Source organism: Hemicordylus capensis, chromosome 2, assembly GCF_027244095.1.
Source record: "Hemicordylus capensis ecotype Gifberg chromosome 2, rHemCap1.1.pri, whole genome shotgun sequence".
NCBI classification, from domain to species: domain Eukaryota; kingdom Metazoa; phylum Chordata; class Lepidosauria; order Squamata; family Cordylidae; genus Hemicordylus; species Hemicordylus capensis.
Window position 1 is genome coordinate 90,645,389 of NC_069658.1, and position 22,263 is coordinate 90,667,651.

A 22,263-nucleotide genomic window follows, 5' to 3' on the forward strand; every position below is an offset into this window, starting at 1 on the left:
ATTTTGCGATTCAAGCTTGAATCAAATTGCAAAATACTCTATAATCCATCAGCGTGATATGGCCATAGGGAACAATAGGGAATTTGAATCACCCCACTGTTACCCATGGGCAGGTCTTAGGGACACCAAAGTGGGTTGCATCGTAGGGCGTGATGAGTGCTACCCACCACCCAACCCACAAAAGAAATGGGCAACTGTTTAAAATTTTTTAACCTTTCCTCAAAACCCATAGGACCTTATGGAGGTTTGGGGGAAAGATTAAAATGTTTGCTCTAAAAATCACTCACTTGCCCATTCCTTTTGTAGGTTGGGTGGTAGGTAGCACCCATCACATCATACCACCCACCCCACTGTGATGTTCCTAGGACATACCAATGGGGAACAATGAGGTGTTTCAAGTTCCTCATTGTTCCCTATGGCTGAAGCAGGCAGTGTACAAGTTTTGCAACCCTACCTTGAAAAACACCATAGAACAGAAGCACACAGTCTCTCCAGACACGGAACACAGTATTTTTCTAAAAACAGTCCAAATATGGCCAAAAAAGCCAGCTACAGTGCTTGTGCTACAGTAAAATCATTTGCACAAGTTGCTGTCACATACAATTATGACTCCTTACTTCTGCATTGCAACAGCTTCCACAGCACAGCAGCACTCTTAGCAGCAGCAAGCAGAGCCATAAACTCAACTACAGTAATGTCTTCAGCCACATTTTGACTGAGCACACCTTTCAATGCACATTGCAGAGCAATGAGTGAAGCACAAGTTAGTCTCAAGGCTGGACATGGAGCTCAATCACAGCAATCACCAAGAAATATTACTACACACAGACAGAGAGCTGAGCGGTCATTGTCCACTTCTCGCTACAATACCATCTCACAGGCCAAACCACAACTCAAGGATGGCAGGCAGGCACCCAAGATCTGCCTTTGTCAATCTGAGATCAAACAAAATCAGATAGTTAACAGCACAGCAAGCACATTACACTTACTCAGTACTGAGAAAACTGCAAAATCAAACCTACCTTCCTTCCATCCTACTGCCAGAGAGAGACAGGAGAACAGAGCAGTCATGGCCTGATAGACCAATGGTCTGACAAGAAACAAAACTTGTACTCTTACCACGGGAAGATGTCTTCTTTCTTCTTCTTCAATGTACATCCCTGCCTGTGTTTGGATAATACCATGGCCTCAGGTTGGTGCTGGGCCCCAGCTGACAGATGGACAAATGAAACAGGGCACTTAGTCCATCATCTCATCAGATATGGCATTGGGGTGTGTGTGTGTGTGTGTGTGTGTGTGTAGTACTAATGGACAGACTGTACTGTCCAAGGTGGGGTGAGTTGCCAGTCTTGTTGCAGTGGGTGGGGATGACCATGAGTAACTCAACCTGCATGGCCAGCTCAGGATAGCCCAACAAAAGGGAGGTTGGCCTTCAAGACCAGCTGTTCCACCATGTCAAGACCCATGCATGTGCAGTAGGTTGTCACCATGCCCCCAGCCATAGAGAACACCCTTGCTCTGGATGCTGGTTAAAGCGCACAGCAGGAGCCTTCCAGGAACCACGTCCAAGACTAGCCAGACTGGGCGACGCATTAGCCAAATCTGGATTTGCACTGCTGAAAGGCTCAGTGGGCTCCTCCCATACCCCTGGCAAGATGCCAAGAAATCCCTCCATGAACCACAGGGTAGAATGTGGAGGTGGAACCATCAGCTCATTTTGCCCTGCTAGGGATACCACAGCCATCTAATGGCGCCGTGGGAAATGACTTAACTAGCAAGCCAGAGGTTGCCAGTTTGACTCCCTGCTGGTATGTTTCTCAGACTATGGGAAACACCTATATCGGGCAGGAGTGATATAGGAAGATGCTAAAAGGCATCATCTCATACTGTGTGGGAGAAGGCAATGGTAAACCCCTCCTGTATTCTACCAAATACAACCACAGGGCTCTGTGGTCGCCAGGAGTCGACACTGACAGCACACTTTACTTTAGAGATACCATACTGCTGGGACAGGAAGTGGCGGTGTTGCTGCCACTAGGGATAGACTGCATTCTAGTAGTAGGTGCTCCAGTACCCTCATCCTGGTTGCACCCCAGCCTCCCTTCCTCTCCTCACCTAACCTCTACAACCAGGAGGCTCCTCCACTTGGTTAGGTTGACCAATTTGCCATTCATCCTTGGGTCACTTAGGCAGGACAAAATGTTCTCTGCCAATACACCCAAGGGTATGCTCAGTCAATCCACAACTCTGCCAAGGCGATTGCTTCCTTAGTGATCAGCATGGTCTGGATTCTCACCCGTGGTTTTCACAAGGAAATGTGTGGCAGGCAAAATCTGGCTCAGCTTGTCTGGGCACACAAGCCATCTGTGGCAACAAAGAATGGCTCAAGTGCCAAGACTATCTCAGAAAGGAGTGCCCAATCCTGGTTGGATAAGTCATACACTTCCAAGTCATGCTTCCTTGCCAAGGCGTGGGCGGCTGGCTCTTGCTCCTGCATGGTCACAGACGGCTCAACTGGGGGTGGGGTGGGGGGCAGCACACTGCCAATAGGGATTGGAGAAGATGGTGAGAGCGATCTGTCTGGGCTAGCAACCGATGACACCTCCTCCTCTGCTGCCACATGAAGAGCTTCTTCCCTGAAAGGGGAGGACATGCCTCCCACATTCTACCTCAGCTGCCACAAGCAGCAGCACTGCAAGATCACACTCCTTGGGAAGGGAGAGCCTGCACACATCACCAGTGGGGTCGACTCAGGAAGTAGGCTCATCATCACCCCTTCCTCTGCCTGCCACCCAACCTTGACTCAGTTTTGCACCCTGCTGGATATCTAGGCCCCCCCCCTTTTTAAATAGCCCTAACTTTGGGGCGGGGGAGAAGAAGTGCCATTAGGGGCCATGTAGACCCAGGGGTGGTCTATTTATGCTCTTTGTGCCACACACAGCACTATGTATAGCACTGTGATACATACAGAGAAGCTAGAAAAATTAACCCACCCACCCCAATAAAGAAGCAGCCTCTATTGGGAGGGGCTATTTTGAGGGCAAAAGCAACAATAGGGCAAATCTAAGCAATGGAAAAGGAAAGGGCAAGGGAACCCAAACCCACCTACAAGTACCTCATCCCACCCTCCCCAAACTAGGCTCTATTTAAAGAACTCTAAGTTATATAACCTGATCAAGGCGGCGGGTGGGGTGGATCACTTTCCAGCATCTTTGGCTTGAGTCTGCCAGGTGTTGCTCTCAGAGGCACTCTTGGGTCAAGCAGACACCAGGACTCAACAGCTGGGGAAAGGGCAGATGGGCTCCAGTCAGGCACCACCCACCCAATCAACTAAAAAACCCGGGTGGTGGGGGAGAAGATGGAATAGACCTTAGCAGGCTGGGCACCAGACAGAATGTACCAGCCTACAAAAACCAAATATGAACATACCAGGCACACACAGCAGCAGCAAAGATGCAGATTGGGGCTGCAAAAGAATGTGTGTGTGGGAGGGAATCACAACATCTCAGTTATTAAAGCCACATGGGGCTACAAGCAATAACTGGGGGTTACTGGTACAATTTAAAATAAAAAATAAAATAAAAGCAGTTGTTGGCACTGCAAATTAAAGAGATTTTTTTAAAAAGGGATAAGCCAGCAGGCATCAGTGTTCCCTTTAAAGCATGTGCACGCTCACATGGGTTTTGATGTCCACTCAGTTGATTTTAGATCCCGCTCAGGTTTAATTAGGAAGGTCCTTCTCTGAATGCATGTGCCTTCTGCCGCCCAGAACAAAACTCATTCTGCATACAGATGAAAAAAATTAGAGAGAGCACTGGTAGGCACTCTCTGTACTCACTGAGCCAGGCAGGCCCAGACCACTACCACTAGTACCTGTAAACCAGTCAGCAAGGGAAAAATTGCTCTCCAAAATGGCCACTTGGCACTCAAATCAATTCAAACTGTAATCAGGCCCTTTGTTTTAGGGGCAATTTGATTAGCATTCAAACCACCCAATAGGAACATAGGAAGTTGCAATATACCGAGTCAGACCATTGGTCTATCTAGCTCAGTATTGTCTTCACAGACTGGCAGCGGCTTCTCCAAGGTTGCAGACAGGAATCTCTCTCAATCCTATCTTGGAGATGCTAGGGAGGGAACCTGGAACCTTCTGCTCTTCCCAGAACGGCTCCATCCCCTAAGGGGGATATCTTACAGTGCTCACACTTCTAATCTCCCAATCATATGTAACCAGGGTGGACCCTGCTTAGCTAAGGGTCTGACCAGCTCTCCTCTCCCCAATTCAAGCTCAAATCGATTTGCACATCTCTACACTGTTCTAAAGATTGGTACTTTTTTCTCCGAAGTGTCAATTTTCAGTGTCAATTACTGTAGCTGCAACAATTTTTACCAGATCTCCTTGAAATTAGCCACATTTGTAGACCTCATCAAGTAGACCACACCAGCCAAGTTTCAAGTTATCAGCTCAATACTTGTCATATTTATAAGCAAAAGCATTTGAGGCTTATAATGGCAGAACTTTTTTTTTTTTTTTTTTGCTACTTGCCTTTACTGAAGGGCATTCCAGAGTCCCTTTCCCTAATATTTTATAGACTGTTTTCCAGCAAAGTTCATAGTGTGGTTTACACAGCAAAAGAAAGGGTATGGTTCCAAAGAGACTTGTTACCTAAAAAGAAATGCGACACACTAGCAACAGCCACTGAAAGGGAAGTTATGCTACTCCCTGTGCAGAAAAAAATGACAGTCAGAACTTTAAAAAGGTGCCTATTTGTCCAGTTAGAAACTAGAGAAGCTAGCTGTCTAACCTACTACAAGGGAAGCTTATGACCCTCTTATGAATGTGTGAACTACTTTCCTTTGTAAAGCAAGAACCATGGTTGCCATGGTCGTCATACAGCGTAACAGCTGATGTATTCATATTATGACTTGATAATGGGGCCAGGCAGAAGTCAACAAGCCAGCGCAGGGATTATCCACTATCCATCTGCGTGACTATTTAATATTTTATGCCTAGTAACTACTTGATCATACAGCCACCTAATGGCTCAGCGGGGGAATGACTTGACTAGCAAGCCAGAGGTCGCCAGTTCGAATCCCTGCTGGCATGTTTCCCAGACTATGGGAAACATCTCTATCGGGCAGTAGCGATACAGGAAGATGCTGAAAAGCATCATCGCATACTGTGCAGTAGGAGGCAATAGTAAACCCCTCCTGTAATCTACCAAAGACAACCACAGGGCTCTGTGGTTGCCAGGAGTCAATACTGATTCAACGGCACATTTTACCTCTACAACTACTTGATCTCTGCAACTGGCTCAGTCAGTACTGCAATTATAAATACTGAGGATTGTCAGAGTTAAAGAACAGGGACATGTGTGTATTAACATGACAAAGAAGATCTATGTGGACCATGCCACTACAAAGTTACAGGGCATGGTTTGATGACACATAATATAGCTACTTTGCTGAAGCTAAGCAGGTCTGGTCAACACACAGATAGGTGACCATTTCATTTAAAAAAATAATTATATGAGCAGATATAAACCACACATTTAACGCTCTACCTGGCCCTCAAAGTATCTTGGGAAAATGACTTTCAACAGGAAAGCAAAGACCAGAAGTGGTTGAACATATGGAAATGCAAGCCAGTTACTTCCTTCAAGGCCCAAATTAAGAAGAACTTTTTCATCTTTTTCATTTTACCTGACATCAGTAAAATTAGCACACATTCATAAAAACTGTTCACCATTTTGCTGGAGTGGTTGTGGGATGAAGTGAACCTATTTTCATCTTTGGTGGACCTGCCCCGGGGTCTTGCACTTTTGGTCAGAAGTATTCATGGAGATGAGCAAGATCACAAATGAGAAAATAATAAATCTTCTTAATTTTATCTCATCTGTGCATCTTGGGTCTCAGAGGTGGTAGAAACTTAACCAGAACCAGATAAAGGTTCTGCAATCTCTGAATGCTTCATTCCTAATTGGGAGGAGGAAAGTTCTGTTAGGTTTTTTTTAAATCTTACAGTAGTCAACAACATCTGGGAATCCCTGTTCGGGGGAACACTGATTTGTAAGTGCCACGGAAAGAACAGAGAAGTGATACCTCTTTCAAAGGCAACATATCATGTCTGTGTCCACTGCAGCAAGCTTAGTTCTCCTAATCTTACATCAGTGAACACAGACACACCACTGGAAATATATTACTGAGATCTGGCATGGAAGTCAAGTGATGCTTTGTCCCTTGCTTCATAGAATCAGTAGCACATCTCCATTGCAATGTATAGGCCCTTCCTGCTTACTCGACTTGAATCCCTTTATGCACATTGCACATCACTACTGTCCTCTTAGTGTGTAATTGCCAGATAGGATATCACATGCACATACTTTGGTTTAAAATGAGTTAAATTGCTTACAATTTTCAGTCATGCTCTAAAAAGCATGGAAATTGCAAGCTGAGATGGCCACCTTAGCTTCCATGCCATGTAATCAGTAAAGATTTTGTACTCTCTTGTATATTGTACAACCTTTTCAAATTGGGCTCCATGCATCCACACTGTCTCGATCTTTCAGTGCAACCGTTTGCTGAGGGACAGATGCATCCAGGTAAACCTTTAATGGATGCAATATTCCCAATCACTACAAATGCACCTGTTAAAAGAGGACTGCTTTATTCTATCCTCCCCTTGTGTTTTTTTCCTTTCTCTTTTTAAAAAAAACCAAGGATTTTTCCATTATTCTTTGTTCCATATTTTTTTTAGTAAGATCATTTTATTATCCTCCCCTTATTAACAGTAGGACTTGCTCTGGAGTAAGCATACAAAATTATTACTGTAAGGCAGCTACTGGAGACATAAAAAGCAGCTCAGAAAGATGGTAAACTCCACCCTGATCAAGAGCCAACTTGGACCCACAAGTTAACTTGCTATGGTGGCTTAACTGGTCCACACAGCTAAAGAGAAAGGCAGGCAGAAGCCAACTTGAGCAATAAGTGTGGCTCCCTGCAGAAGTAATTTGAACAATTAACATATTTGTTTTAAGAGAGACTTTAAAAAACAACTGCAGAAATACTCAGACAGAAGTCATGCGGGTGGAAGGAGGAAATACTCAAATGTAGAATGTTGATGTCCAGCAGCAAGGTAGATAGACTCAATTACAACAGCAATGAATGCACCACTGAGAGAGCTTAAAGGCCAAGTTGAAGGCAGATCATCCTGGAGAGAATCTATGTGGTAGCTAAGAGTAGACACCGACCTGATGGCACCTAAATCAATCAATCAAGTGGTTAGCTGGCTACTGTACTAGAAAAAGATGGAGGTGGGTGACGTTATGGCATGGGAACAAGAGGAAAATAATCCCCCCCCTCAAATTGGAGTATGAAGGAAACAGACAAGCTTGTATGAAGATAAGCATACGAGAAGAAGCATATGCACCCAGAGAATGGTCCTAAGACACAAGCTGCTGTCATAAAGCAGATCTCTGCTTGGAAGCCAGGGTGAACAAAATAGTTCTAAAATAACCTAGTTTAAAATGAAATCTGGTCTGGACTTATTGCAAACAAATAATAATCTTAAATCTGCTTATGACCCTCTCACAAACTTATGGAATACTTAAGTTGATAAGCTGCTTTTCTTGGTAAAGCGAGGAACCGCTAACTGCAGGAAGAGGTGATGATGGATGGCGATTCCCTAATAAAAGGTGCAGAGGTGGTGTGAAATGTGCTGTCTCCCTGGTGCTCAGATCCAGGATGCTACAGACAAGTTGCCGAGTCTTAAGTCCACTGATCATTATCCTGTCCTTGCTTAACCATGAGGAAATGAACACCACTGCTCAACACAGCAATGAAGATATATCTTTTTACAAGGCTATGGGAATGAAGGTGAAGGAACCTGGAGCTCTGGTGGTCTTGTCAACTCTCCCCTTTAAAAAAAGGTAGAGAATTACAAAGACAATATTCCACATGAATGAATGGTTGTTCAGATGGTGTCAACAAGAGATTTGGTTTCAGGGACCATAGTCTAGGCTTCCTTAAATATAGGACTATTGCGTGGAAATTGGCCTCAGAAGAATTGGGAAAAATGTGTTTGGCAGAAGCAGTCAGGAAGGTTTTAAACTAATTTATGTGGGGAAGAAGGCCTGAAGTACAATGATTAATACTAAAGATAGAGACTTGGGCGCTACAGAAGAAACACAAGAGTTGGGGCATTGGCCTAATAAACCTCAATAAAATAGCAATACAGACTTCGGATTACAAAGTCCATGTCTTGTGCGTCTATACACTAGTGCAGTGGAGCCTCCAGCTGTTGCTGAACTACAATTCCCATCAGCCCCAGCTACAATTTACTGTTGCTGGGGATGATAAAAGCTGTAGTTCAGCAACATCTGGAGGCTCCCAGTCTGGGAACCACTGCACAAGTGCAGAGCATGGGAAAACAAGTTGAGCTTGAACTTGTGGTACAAGAATATAAATAGGACTTGACAAGCATATCCAAGTCTTATTTGATTAAGGGAGGGAGATTGGAGAAGGTGAGCTGTGGCTTTTTACTATCAAGCCTCCTTTGTTGGACAGCTGGAAGCCTTGGGAGTTGCCCCTCCCCACCCTTTGTTTGCTGGACAGACCAACTCAGCCCAGCACAGTCCTGCTGCCTAACTGGGATCCTCCCTTCCCTCAAGTGCCAATGCTTACCACCTGCAGGCACTAACTGATCACATCAGATCTACCCAGGGTCCTTTGTGAGAGGAAGGACTCTGGGGGGCTATTTAAGGGAAGGACTGCAGCCAACGGCCGCCGAAGGTGGCAGTCAAAGGGAACCAGCCTTTGGTGCGGGCTTTCGGTGTAGGGCTGAGGGTTGGGCTGCACTCTATTCAGCTTGGCTGTTTGAAGAGTTGCAGCAGTAAGTGTGCCAACTTTGTTACTGAGATTGGGTAATGTGTTTGGGTCTGCCTAGAAATGGGGAGACAGGGGGTGCCTTCACGGAATGTGGGGCAGCTATTCCAGTGGTGGTGGGGAATAGAAGTGGTAATGTTGGCAGGCCAGCAGGCCATTCCACGGGAAGGGTAATCAGAAATTGAATAGCTGTCTCCCCTTCCGGCTGTCCTGCCAGCTCTTTGACCTTGGGGAGCATTGCCAACAACCCACATAGCCTTACCTTGCTCCTCTGCAATGTCAAGTCGGTCCAAAATAAGCCAGAGCTCATCCAAGATTTGATTATGGATGAAGGGGCCGACCTGGTATATATTACTGAGACTTGGTTGGGGGAAGCTAGTGGTCCAGTTTGGTCCCAGCTCCTCCCTCCAGGATATTCTGTAGAGGAGCAGGTATGGGGACGTGGGTGGGGATGTGGAGTGGCTGTGGTCTGTAAGGATGACATTTCCCTTACCAGGGTCCCAGTTAGGGTATCGGACCATATTGAATGTGTGTACTTAAGTTTGGGGACCAGGGGTAGACTGGAACTTCTGTTGGTATACCGATCACCCTGCTGCCCAACTGAGTCCCTTATTAAGCTCACGGACTTGGTTGCAGAACTTGCGTTGGAGTCTCCCAGACTCTTGGTGCTGGGCGACCAATGTTCATTTCGGGACCAATCTGTCCGGGGCAGCTCAAGAGTTCATAGCGGCCATGGCAGCTATGGGCCTATCCCAAGTGATCTCTGGACCGACGCACACTGCAGGTCACACGCTTGATCTGGTCTTTTACTCTGATCAGGGTGGTGTTCTGTGGGTAGGGACTCCTGTGATTTCCCCATTGTCATGGACGGACCACCATCTGGTTAAGGTTGGACTTACAACTGCTTCCCACCTCCGCAAGGTTATTGGATCCAGTAGGATTCCAAGAAACCGTAGAGGGATTTAATGTTGGTTTTGCCAGTGAGCCTGTTGATGCTCCCTTCTTATCCTCCCTGTAGGATACAAACAGATCATAATCCTTCCTGAAGACCTTCATCCTGTCCAAGTAGAAGGTCAATGTTCTCCTCACATCCAATGTATGTAGTTTCAGCTCTAAATCCATTTGTGGGTTGCAGAAGAAGGAGGTAAGTATGTTATCTTGGTTAATCTGGGAGTTTGTATTTATTTTTGGTATGAAGTTTAAGTCTTTACGTAGAACAACTTTCTCCTTATGGAATCAGATGTAAGGTACATCTGCCTTTAGCGCATACAACGCGGTAACTCTTCTCACAGTTGGCATTGCAATCAGAAATGTTTTTATCGACAGAAACTTAAAATAACACTTTTGCTGTTGGTTCAAAGGGACAGTTCATCAGGCCTGTTAGAACTACTGATAGACTACATTGGCTCACTGGTTTCCACACTGAAGGGTATAAATTTTCTAACCCTTTTAGGAACTTGTTGCAAAGCAGATGTCAGAACACAGTCCATCAATCTATGCCAGTGTGGCAGCTGGAAATTGCTGCTTTATGTACTTTAATTGAGGAATTGGAAAAACCAGTCAACTTTAAGTTGAACAGGTAAGTCAATATCAGAGTTATTGTAGCAGATGCTGGTGGGAAGGATTTATCATCGGCATAGGTTTCAATTTTTTCCATTTTGTCACATACATTTTTCTAATTGATGGTTTATTCTCATTAAATAGAATTCTTTCTAGTAGTTTGGCACTTGCTGGATCTCCCCATGATTCTTCCTGCTGTCAGTTTCAACACATTTACGTCTGGGTGTAGACTCTTGCCTTCATCCATAGATAGAAGATCATATTGTAGAGGCAATGTTTTCACTCTTCCTTTGGATAAGCTCAGGAGAGTTGTTTACCATCCCTGTCTTTGCCATTTTGGTGTAATCAGGATGGAACCTGTCTTGTGGTACATTATCTTTTTCACCACCTGTGTGATAAAGGGGAATTGGTGGATACATGCAACAGAATGCCCTGTCCCATGTGAGCATAAATGAATCCCACAGAGATTCTCTCCTTATGCCTGAGAGTTTGCAGTACTGTCACATTTCCTATTCTCTGGAGACACAAATAAATCTATCTCTGGAGTCCCCAATGTGTTGAGTATCTCTTGTAAATATTTAGGGTGGATACTCTACTCATGGATGTTCAACTTGGTCACATCTCCACTCAAGATGTCTACTTCTATGTTCTGTACCCCTTGATATGTATCACAATTGGGTGAATTTTATAGTCTGTTCGCCAGTTCCAAAACTGCATTGCTAGACTGCATAACAGGTGGGGCACTGTTCTCCACCCCCAGTTGTTCATGCATGCTATTGCAGTAGTGTTGTCCATTACTACTTGGAACTTCCCCCCTACAATAGAGGCCTGAAGGCTTTAAGTGCAAGGAAGAAGCTAAAGGTTCTAATATGTGTATATGTAGTTTGTTGATTTCTGTTGATTTTCTGTCCACTTTCCACTCACTTGATGCGCTTGGCAATGTGCTCCCCATCCTGTTTTCAAAACATTTGAGGTCACTATCACCTCTGGAAACACGGGCTGAAAATTGCATACCTGTGGTCAAAATCTCATCATTTCTCCACCATAGGAGGGACTTCGTGGGTTGCATTTTGGATTTCTTGTGGCTGATCTTTATGCCTAAATCAAGTGATAAGGACATCATTTCCTCTAAATCTCATTGTAATTGGTCCAGAGGATGAGCCATCAATAACCAAATTATCTAGATACAGAAAAGTTGCATCCCACTTCCTTTCAAGTATGCAACTGTGACTGCCATACACTTGGTAAACACCCTTGGGTGTTGGAAATTTTGAGGGGTGGTATTGATACACCTGGTTTCCCACAGGGAACTGTAGGTACTTGTGATGTGGTCAAATTATATGGAAATACACATCCTTCAAGTCTGTGGCCACAAGCCATCTGTTTTCCCTGCTAACTCAGCAAAAAGGCACCTTTTAAAGTGATGATTCACTTATATTTAGCAGGGAGAGAGCAACTGGCCCTATCCAACCCCAGCATAACATCCCTCTAGTGGCTGTTGCTGGTATCTGCCCCCCCTTTTTTTTTAAGATTGTGAGCCCTTTGGGGACAGGCAACCATCTTATGTATTATTTATTTTCCTATGCAAACTGCTTTGAGAAATTTGTTTAAGAGGTGTATATAAGAAGAAGTGGAAGTAGTGGAAGTATGGCCAGTATTGAGATCATTCTGAATTTTGTAGTTTGTATCAATTTGTTCAGTGTTTATGAATACAAGATTGGGCAAACACCCCCACCCTTCTGTAGTATCTGAAAGTACCTTGAATAGAATCCCCCTATCCATTGATTTGGGGAAACTTGCTCTATGGCATCTTTCTGTAAAAGTGTTATTTCCTCTAATAAGGTTGGAGTTGGTTGGGTATATCTGATACCCTGAAAAACTGGTTTTATGTGAAACTCTATGCGCATGACCATTCTAAACAATGCAAAGTACCCATTTGTCTGTTATCCGTTCTCATACCGAGCAGTGGTCTGCTATGAATGGGACTTCTGTCAGAAGGGTCTGAAGGTGAGTTGCCGATACATCAAAGACTTTGTTTATTTTTCTTGCCTTGTTTTTGGCAGGATGTATTCTGCTTAGTTCTAAGAACATAGAGTCTACTTTGATTCTTTCCTGTCTTTCTGTAATCTCTTCTGCCTTGGCCCTTATACTGCTGACTATGTCTTCCATAGGTCTGGCTGGAGGAGTATGTCTGTTTATGTTTTATACCATAGCTTTGCTGAGAAGTTAGTACTGCAAACATTTTAGCCATTAATTTTGATTCCCCTCCCACACAGGGTTTCATCCATCTCTTTACTGAACAGACCTCCTCCACCAAAAGAGAGAGATATTCTTATCTTTTTTCTTGTATTGTAAAGAAGAGTGTAGCCAAGCATGCTGGCGTAGCACAATTGTTCCAGCCATGTTTTTTGATTCACAGTCCATTAAATGTCTCAATGTGCTGATCTGTTGTCTCATGATGTCCACAGATTTAAGCTGCAGTTCTTTGATTTTCCCCCCTCTAAGTTCTCTGGCTTAGTATTAGCAGTACCCTGTAGCTTATGTTGCACTCCAAAGTGCATACTGGTATCTGGATTATATGGTACATGCCATATAATTGGCAAAACGCATAGACAAGGTTGACATCAAGTAAAACCTATGTCCCATTGCATCTAACTTCTGTACTTCCTTGTCCACAGGTGCTGCTCATTTCCTACTGGACCTGGACAAAGAGGCATAATCAATAACCAAATAATTTGGAGACTGGTGTTTAAAGAGATATGCACAGTTTTCCTCCTGAACTTTAAACATATTCTCCAATCTTCTGGAGGTAGGGGCAGTACTAGATGGTTTCTGCTACACTTGTTTGGAGGCCTGCAGTAATACAAAAGTATTGGTTGTCAAGTCTTTGCAGTTTGCAAGGATTTAAACACTGGGTACTGGACCTCTTCTTCCACCTGCTTTAGTTCTAAACTCAGTACTTGCCATATCTATTATCAGAGTATGGTAATTTTCATTTTCTTCCTTTGGAGAATCCAAAAACTTTTTCAGAACTTTATCATTGGGTGATGGTTCAGATGGCGACTCAGTGCATTCAAATTTACCTTCAGAATGTCAAGGATTCCCCTTCCTCAGAATTTCCTTGTTCACTTTTCTCCTCCTCTGCTATCTTCTCTGGCTGGTCTTCATGTGGAGAACTAGAGGAAGTGGAAACTGTTGTTTTCATTTGGGTAGTAGTTGCTGTCACTAGTTTGGTCATTGCCGAAGCAGTAGCAACCTTTACATCTGATTTTGTGCCTGTTGTAATATGTGATGCACAGGCTGTAGCTGAGGATGAAGTTATAGTGTGGATCACAATATGTGGCTGAGGAGGTCTGACATCTAGTGGACACCAACATGCCCTCATCTTTTTGGTACATCTTCTGTATAGTTTAATAAAATACATCTGTGGTTCATATTTCCTATTTGGAATGTAGTAGTCCAATTAATTCAAATGGGGAATATGGAGTGTATATTCTTCTGTAAGTGATTGTGTGTTGATCTTTAGGGGGGGATAATCATATTACCTTCTGCCATGCACACACCATGCTAATGGAGCTGGTCTCACAGGGCTGCATTGGTATGGATGCACTCTGAATGTCTGTTCTTGTTTTGAGTTATACATCCCGCCCCTCTACTGGTGATCTATATGGAGCAGGTGGCATTAAAGGGATGCTCTTGAATTTCTATCACCCCCTTATCATATCCCATGTCACCTCCCAGTGAATATGTTGGAGAATGGGGATATTCTCTGGTGTGTACTGTGACCTTTGGCACTGCTGGCGTTCTGTGTATCTTCCACTCTTATGGAAATGTCCTTACCCATGGTCAAGGTATCCAGTGTTGGAACTGTGGATGCTCAGTATTGACAATGGTGTCACTGATTTTGCAGTTGTAACTATGTTCAGTGTTGAGATAAGATGTTGAGCCGGTCAATAGCAATGGAGTCAGCTCTATCAACAGGGTAGGTTCTTTGTCCCTTTGTTTTGTTGGCTCTTTCAATGTTGATGTAGATGCAGAAATCAAACTAGATGTGGGGGTGCTTTTCAGTGTCTCATGTTGAGGACGTTTTGTGGAGTTTCTTCTTCTTAGCCTCCTTCTGGTCACCGTCCAAAGAACCTACGGTTGATATCAAGTGCTTAGTCAATGTGGAAGCCTCCACTTGGACTTGGGAATTTATGTTGATGGTGTAGATGTTGGGATAGTCAACCTGATAGATATTGTGGTGGCCAGCCTCGATGGTGTAGAGGTCCGTGTCGATGTTGAAGCCTTTGCCAGGGTGGCTATTGACATAGTGACTTGGACTGGCTGTAATGCCAAATTATATAAGGCATCTTTTAATGAAGTTCACAGTTCTTCCATGTTTCTTTTGAAGACAAGCAGATATTTCATATGATTGTCTTATGGTCTTCCCCAAAACACAGAAGACAGACCTTAAGTCTATCTGAAGTGGGAAGTTTAGCTTTGCAAGTCCAGTAGCATTTAAATGTTTTGTAATCAGTCATGAAATTGCAATCTGGGCACTGTAAATAGAGCACTGTAACATAACTCAGTTCTTTCTGGCACTTGAAGAGTTAAAGACCTCAAGTAACTCGAGCTATTCCCCTCCAATGAAGCTGAGGTGGCGGTCAGAAAGAATTAAAGGCAACAAGGCTCCAACCACCCTTTTTAACAGTGCTGTGAGAGCCTTACATGGAGCTTCAGCGTCTTGCTGAGGCAGCTATTGTGCCAGCACAGATCCAGTTGTTTGAATGCAACCGGGATCATGTCAAGGATTATTTATGGAAACAAGTCCCAACACGTTTCGAGACTGGTGAACCTCTTCTTCAGGAGAAAGTCTTCAAAATACCCCATATACAGCTTCTCTAATAAATGAATAATGTTGTTGCCTATAGGAGAACATAAAAAGGCATTGGTTGTATTCTAACTAAAGAACACAAGTGCATGCATGCAAACAGTCTTCCTCAAGCCCTCTCCTCCCTAGGGGAGCTCCCTGAAAAGCCAACTCCTGGGGATCAGGTGCCCTTGAGAAAAGTGTGTGATGAGGCAAGGGTGGCACAATTTTCAGTAGTGTGTTACCAGTATGTTTCATGAATGGAGATCTGTTTGCAGAAGGTGCCTCAGCATAGTTTCTGAGGATCCCCCTCTTCTACTGCAGAAACTGCATCTCATGCAGACCCTGAGGGTCCCCTGAGCTCCACAAGTGGCTTTTCAGGGAGCTTGAGGAACCACCCTAACAAGGTGGGGAAGATGGTTTGGGTGAGTGCTGCTGCACTCAATGCTCAGGGGTAGTCACAAAACTGGTCTACAAAAGTCTTCTCTCTTTTTTCATCTGTGTGCAGAATGAGTTTTGTTCTGGGCAGCAGTATCAAGGCAGTGTGTGCGCATGTGCATTCAGAATGGGGGTTTCCCGATTCAACCTGAGCAGCATCTAAAATTGGACATCTAAAAACTTGTGAGTTGGCACACATGTGCATGCCTTAGAGGGAACACTGGTCTACAGTATCAGAAGTAATGCTTCTAATATCAGACATTGATATTTCTCCACCTTTAGTCCACGATAGCTGCTTAATCCTATAAAATTAAATTCTTTTTGGCTTCCAAAATCACACAGCCATTGTAAAAATGTCAAACTGCTCCTTTGTTATCATTTGAGAAAGGGTGTGATTCTGTAATTATTCATTAAAGCAGCAAGTTAGCGTGAATGAACAAAGCTCAACATATTTCTCTTTCAAGATAGTAAACACAGTATGGTTCCTATTTCACTATCATACTTCAAATATGTTTTAGTTAATATGATCTTCATTAGCACATCATCTTTATTTAAATGCCTTAATATGTAACTTGAATTTATTGTCTTCTATCTTAAAAAAGTTCTGAAAACAGCAAGATTGATGGAGAGAACAATGTGGCAACATGAACAGCATAAACTAAACACAGTATTAGGGTTTTGTTGTGCCTGAGAGATGTAGCAGAGTGCAAACAATTGGAAAGCTGACTTCTCTGTCTGAATGAGATGTGTAGTATTTGGCACCACTCTTCTAGGATATAACCACCTTATTTTTCTCTATGTAAACTGCTTTGAGAACCTTTTCATCAAAAAGTGATTAAGTAGTAGTACCGCCCCAATATCTACACCCACACCAGGCACTTTGACCCCAAACCAATGTGCTGCCTCGGTCTTGATACCAATTATTCATATTTGCAGCAACAAAGAGTGTAGGCCTTGCCAATTTACCTCAGATCAACATGGTATTTGTCACTAGCCATTTAAAAGTTTTTAAAAGCTTTGGAGGAAAAGACAGAGAAAACTAGTATTACTGCAGGAAGTTAGAGGTAAAAGGTAAAGTGTGCCATCAAGTCGATTTTGACTCCTGGCGCCCACAGAGCCCTGTGGTTTTCTTTTGGTATAATACAGGAGGCGTTTACCATTGCCTCCACCCGCACAGTCTGAGATGCCTTTCAGCATCTTCCTATATCGCTGCTGCCCAATATAGTACCAGCGGGGATTCAAACTGGCAACCTTCTGCTTGTTTGTCAAGCATTTCCCCCGGTAGTTCTACCCAAAACATAACTGATATACAAAAGTAGCTGCAATTACTCTGTATAGGCTATAGACCCATGAAGTTGGCTCTATGTGCACAAGCAGGGTCTTCAATCACAGTTAACACAACACAAAGCTTTGGTTTGATTCGCTAAACCATGGTTTTGCATTATGCCTGAACATGGTGTTTGCAGTCTGTCAATTAGGAACTGAACAATAGATTGAAGCTGGTTTGCAAACCAGTTTGTACCAACTCCCACAAGGGAAAGGACCACTACTCAGTGGAAGAGCACTCGCTTTACATGCAAAAGGTCCTGGATTCAATTCTTGAAATCTCCAGGTAAAGCTAAATACCTGTCAGAAATGGTGGAAAGTCACTACCAGTCAGGGCAAACAATACTAAGCTCAACAGACCAATAGTCTGACTCTGTATAAAGGAAGCATACTATGTTACTGTGGTTTTGTGTTAAGCCTGAATTCAAAGTTGCTCTGCCTCTGCTGCATTATGAAAATGGAAATGAATTTATGAAGTTGAGTCCTGTGCAAATGAGAAACAAAAGCAGCTCTTTGGTTGGAAGCTCAAACCACAATGCAGGTTCATAACTATGGTTAGCAGATCTCTGCAATTCTTCAGCTCCAAATATTCAAAGCTGACTAATTAGCAAGTTAGCATTGAATTCTATTAATTCAAACATTGAATCAAAAGTAATCGGATTTAAAGTAGGCTTAAATGACTGGTGAATTTGAAGTTGAAAAGGAGCTCACCATATGGGATAGCTGTTCAAAATGTAACATCAGAATCTCCAAAAATGAATCTCGCACAAACTTGCCAGTTTGACTAAGAGTGAGAAGGGGGATATTTGTAACATGATGATCTGGATAATGGGCAGGAATAGTGTCGATTGTTTGGTGATTTGAAAATTACTCCAAACATCTGTCTTTTGGGGACTGAGATCTCAGGACCAAAAGAGTATCACTCCAGGACAAATAAATGTCCCACATGCAATAAGCCTGGTAATGCCTGTAATCATGTCTATACATACCACAGGGACATGGCTCTTCCCACAGATACACTGGACATTGGGTTCAATCAACAGTTGCTGGCTTCTGTCCAGCTCCAGCAAAGATGAAATTAACTCCTGAATCCTAGATAGAATATATAGAGTAGGAACTGGAAGTACAGCACATTCTTCTTTTTGTTCAATGATGGAATTGGTTACAACAGTACCTTTGGTGCTGACTTTGCCCTTGGAACAATTCAGAGTTTATAGTACCTATGTCATGTTCAATGTTCTATTTTTCCCCATCTGTGTGAGGAATGGGTTTTGTTCTGGACAGCCGTATCGAGGCAGTGTGCATACATGTACATTTGGAGTGGGTCCTTCCTGATTAAGCTTGAGCGAGATCTAATGTTGAGTGGATATCAAACACAACTTGTGCACATGCACACACATGTGCACCTTAGAGAGACCAGTGGCCAGGTTTTGCTCTTCCCATATTATATTGTGGTAGAGTATGAAACAAAAACTGTGGACTGAGGTCTCGTACTGTGTTCTTTCTGAAAGGTGACCATTAGAGCTTTTCCACACAGAAGCTCCCTTAGATGTAAGGAACCATTTCTTTGGGCCTACTTTGTGAACCTGAGCCAGTGCTGGCAAATATATTGTGTGCCAAAGCACAAAAAGGCACTCACTGTGCCTATCAGATGTGAGGACCTTCCCATCACACACAGTGAACTTTTTAAAGGTTGTTTTTACATTCATAAGCCAAGCCTGAAGAGAGAGACTGGGTCTCTCAAAGAAAATTATTGTGAGGGGTTGAGGTCTGCGAGAAAAATAAAATTGTGAACCTTGAGAAAAAGAATACAAGAGGAAAAAAATCAGAAAAAAAGAACAGAAAGATTCCAATGAAGTAATCAATGGACAAATAACTAACGAAAGGAGTGTTCTGCTAGACTAAGGGCAACACTGGGCCAAAGTTTAAATAGTCCCATCTCTCCCATTTTAGAACTTTATTTCTTAGCTTAACAAACTAAAACAGCATTATTAGTGAGGATACAGTACTAGTATAAGCCTGGAAATATTCAGATACTCTTTTTTTCCTAGTTGTGTATGAAGGACAGCAAAGCACGAGTTACAGATGACAAAGGAAATTGCTCCTAACTATTACATAACCTAACTTTGTTATTTCCATATACTCTGAACAGCTTTATATTGAGAAGTAGGCCGGACAACTAAACACACAAGAATATGTGTATGGTACCCAACTTCAGGGCATTTACCACTTTAGTTTATATATCCAAGGTGGTAAGGGTAACTGGTTAATGGAAGAGGAACTAAACTGATGTACAACCCTAACACAAAAGCTTTCCAGCTTAGGCTTGTGAAATCAGGTTGGGTCTTATATGGGTCTAGCTGGAGGAATCAGAAGAGAACCAGGGAGAGGAAGTGTTCCGGAAACAAGAACTATTCAAGTATACGCCAACAGGCACTACGTTCTCCTAGCATAGGTGTTAGAAAGCTAGGGCATGTAAGGTGTTCAAGTAGAAATTTCTTTGAACTCTTGGTAAGCAATTTTCAAGCACGTATTCACTGTCAAAAAAAAGTAACTAGTCTGTCAACTGTAACTGGCATGATGATTCAATACAGACTATTTAGGCTGCTACTTAGATATGCAGAACTGAAGCCCTTTAAATTAAGTCTCTAGTTTCAGTTTTAGATAGTGACCTCATGAATCAGATGATTACAACATTTCAATTACATTTCAAACTTGTAGGTGGGGGTGGGGCTTAAAGAAATCAGTGTGGTGCAATGCACAGAGCTAAATCACGACAAAGAAGCCCAAGCTTCAAATTTCCACACATCATGAAGCTTGCTGGGTGACAGTAGGCCAGTTGCTACTCCTCAGCTTAGCCCACCTTACATGGTTGTTACAAGGACAACATTAGGAAGAGGCAAGCCTGTCACTCAAACTCTTTGGAGGAATGACATCCTACACTGTTCTTAACACTGATCTGGAAGAATCTTCAGTCATCTCTAGCCCAATGAGCCTGAATGATACAGAATCTGTGCAAAAATAGAGCTGTGGTAAACTTGTAGTTCAGAGTCCTTCATTTAAGTACAACTGGATATACACAATGCAGCTCCACCACTGTCAAGGGGGGAAACACCCCCCCATCTTAATATACGGAACAGCATATCAGTTTTCTCCACATTCATTATGCAGAGAAGAGTCTTAAGTAAATTCCCTACTTCTATTCTAAAAATATTTGGCATCCTGACTTAATTTCCAGTCAATCTTGCTCTGAGTGTAACATGTGAGTAACTAAAGATTGTATATACATTGAACATGATGTGCAGATAGGGCTTGAGAGTTGCCTTGAAAACAAGTTAAGACATCCAGAAAGTAGCAATTTTTAAATATATATATTTTAAAGTTGAAATAAAAAACTTCTGGGTCATTGCTTCTCAAATACAACCAGATTCCATCTAGCTTCTATAGGATTAGACATCTCTAGCTTACAGGACAAACTCTTTCAAGAGCTGGATAGGGGTGCCATCAACATGCTCTACACCTGTACTTTTACCCAACCCAAGTCATGCATTATTCACTTACTATGAAGTGAAATGGTTAACTGGGCTTGTAACCTTGTGGAGAGGAAACTTCTCTTGCACTTCTGCTGGATCCATCACTAAGTATAGGATGTCATATGGAAGCAGGCCCAGCATCAGCCATTAGAGAGCCAGCGTGGTGTAGTGGTTAGTGTGCTAGACTAGGACCGGGGAGACCCGAGTTAAAATCCCCATTCAGCCATGATACCAGCTGGGTGACTCTGGGCCAGTCACTTCTCTCTCAGCCTAACCTAAATCACAGGGTTGTTGTGAGGAGAAACTAAAGTATGTAGTACACCGCTCTGGACTCCTTGGAGGAAAAGTGGGATATAAATGTAAAAATAATAATAATAAAAATAATCTTTATATGGTGAGAGATTTAGATTTCATAAGAATCTTTTCTTGGATGCAAATTTGACACACTGGGACAAAAACATGACCACTGAGACAATGCTGAAAATTATAATCCATTTCTTGAGCTGAGTGGGTCAACTAAACATGTTAAAACAATATTCCAAGGTCTGTGTTGGCTTCCTATAGTGACACAATTCCAAAGGTTTTCTTTGACCTGTCAAATCCTAAGTGCATGATCATGTCATGTCTAGATTGCAATGAGCTTTACATGGGGCCACTCTTGAAAAGCATTTGGAAGTGCAACTGGTGAAGAATAATGCTATTAGGTTGTTGGTGGCACAGAGGAGTCTATGACAGCGCATACTGCTCCAATTCTATTTGAATTTCATTGGCTCCTTATTTATTTCAATTGGTACAATTCAAAGTGGTCTTTAAACCGCCATGAATTTTCAGCTTGAGGTATCTTAAGGGCTACCTGTTTCTCTGTGAGCCTCTCCACTTGCTACAATCTTCAGAGGAGGCTCTACTTCACATGCAGATGCCTATCAAAGCTTGATTGTCAAGCGGGTGACTGAAACTTCTCTTTAGCAGCCTACAAACTTCAAAAGTTCAACCCCACAGCAGGAGATCTGTGCTGCCCTATTCTCTTAGTCTTTCTGGCCATTCTCCCATGGGCCTAGCTGAACAGGGTACTCTCTCAATGGATCAAGTTTTATACAGTTTTTATTCTTTGTCTTTATTTTTATACAAATTGTATCCCATTTCATTATACTGTTAACCACCCTGACGTCTTGTGATGAAAATCACCTATTAAAGTAAAATGAGACACCCAGGACCTTCAGATCTAGGATAGTTTTCTCCCATGTCCTTTTGTGATCCAAGAGCACCAAAGAAGTGTAACAGGTTTCATCCGCATAGCACTCCCTGACATGTGAAAAGCCTCAACCATAAACATACCAAGTTACATGACACAACCTGTCTCAATTATACTAATATAGCTAGCAGCAATTCTTGCTAACACAGCCAGCTACTGCAATCTATTGCACTAAACAATAGAGTGCTTGGCTCTATTGGTGCATTGCCCAGTACAGTGACTTTTTCCAAATGCTGGAGGGTAGCTCCAGACTGTATGCATATAGAGAAAGAAATGAAGCATGAATGAGTCCAAAGACAAGTAGAGATGAAGTATGCAAATCCATTTCCTCAGACTTAGATAAAAAATTTCCATGAATTTTGAAGCCATTAACAATCAAATTTTGGAAAAAGTTAAAATGTGTAATATATTATTATGAG

The 22,263-nt window shown here is 42.8% G+C and overlaps 1 protein-coding gene and 1 long non-coding RNA gene across 5 annotated transcripts in view; one reads left to right on the top strand and one right to left on the bottom strand.

Moving 5' to 3' along the window:
- Positions 1-22,263, bottom strand: part of SPIN1 (spindlin 1) — a 74,426-nt gene that overhangs the window by 29,232 nt on the left and 22,931 nt on the right. The gene's annotated exons all lie outside the window — the stretch shown is intronic.
- On the top strand, positions 378-14,250 carry LOC128342433 (uncharacterized). Of its 2 annotated transcripts, none has more exons than XR_008314980.1 (3): positions 378-7,928; positions 9,902-12,450; positions 13,122-14,250. It is a non-coding gene; the product is annotated as an uncharacterized LOC128342433 (long non-coding RNA). The 2 variants fall into 2 exon arrangements; XR_008314979.1 differs by having other exon boundaries at positions 9,902-10,462.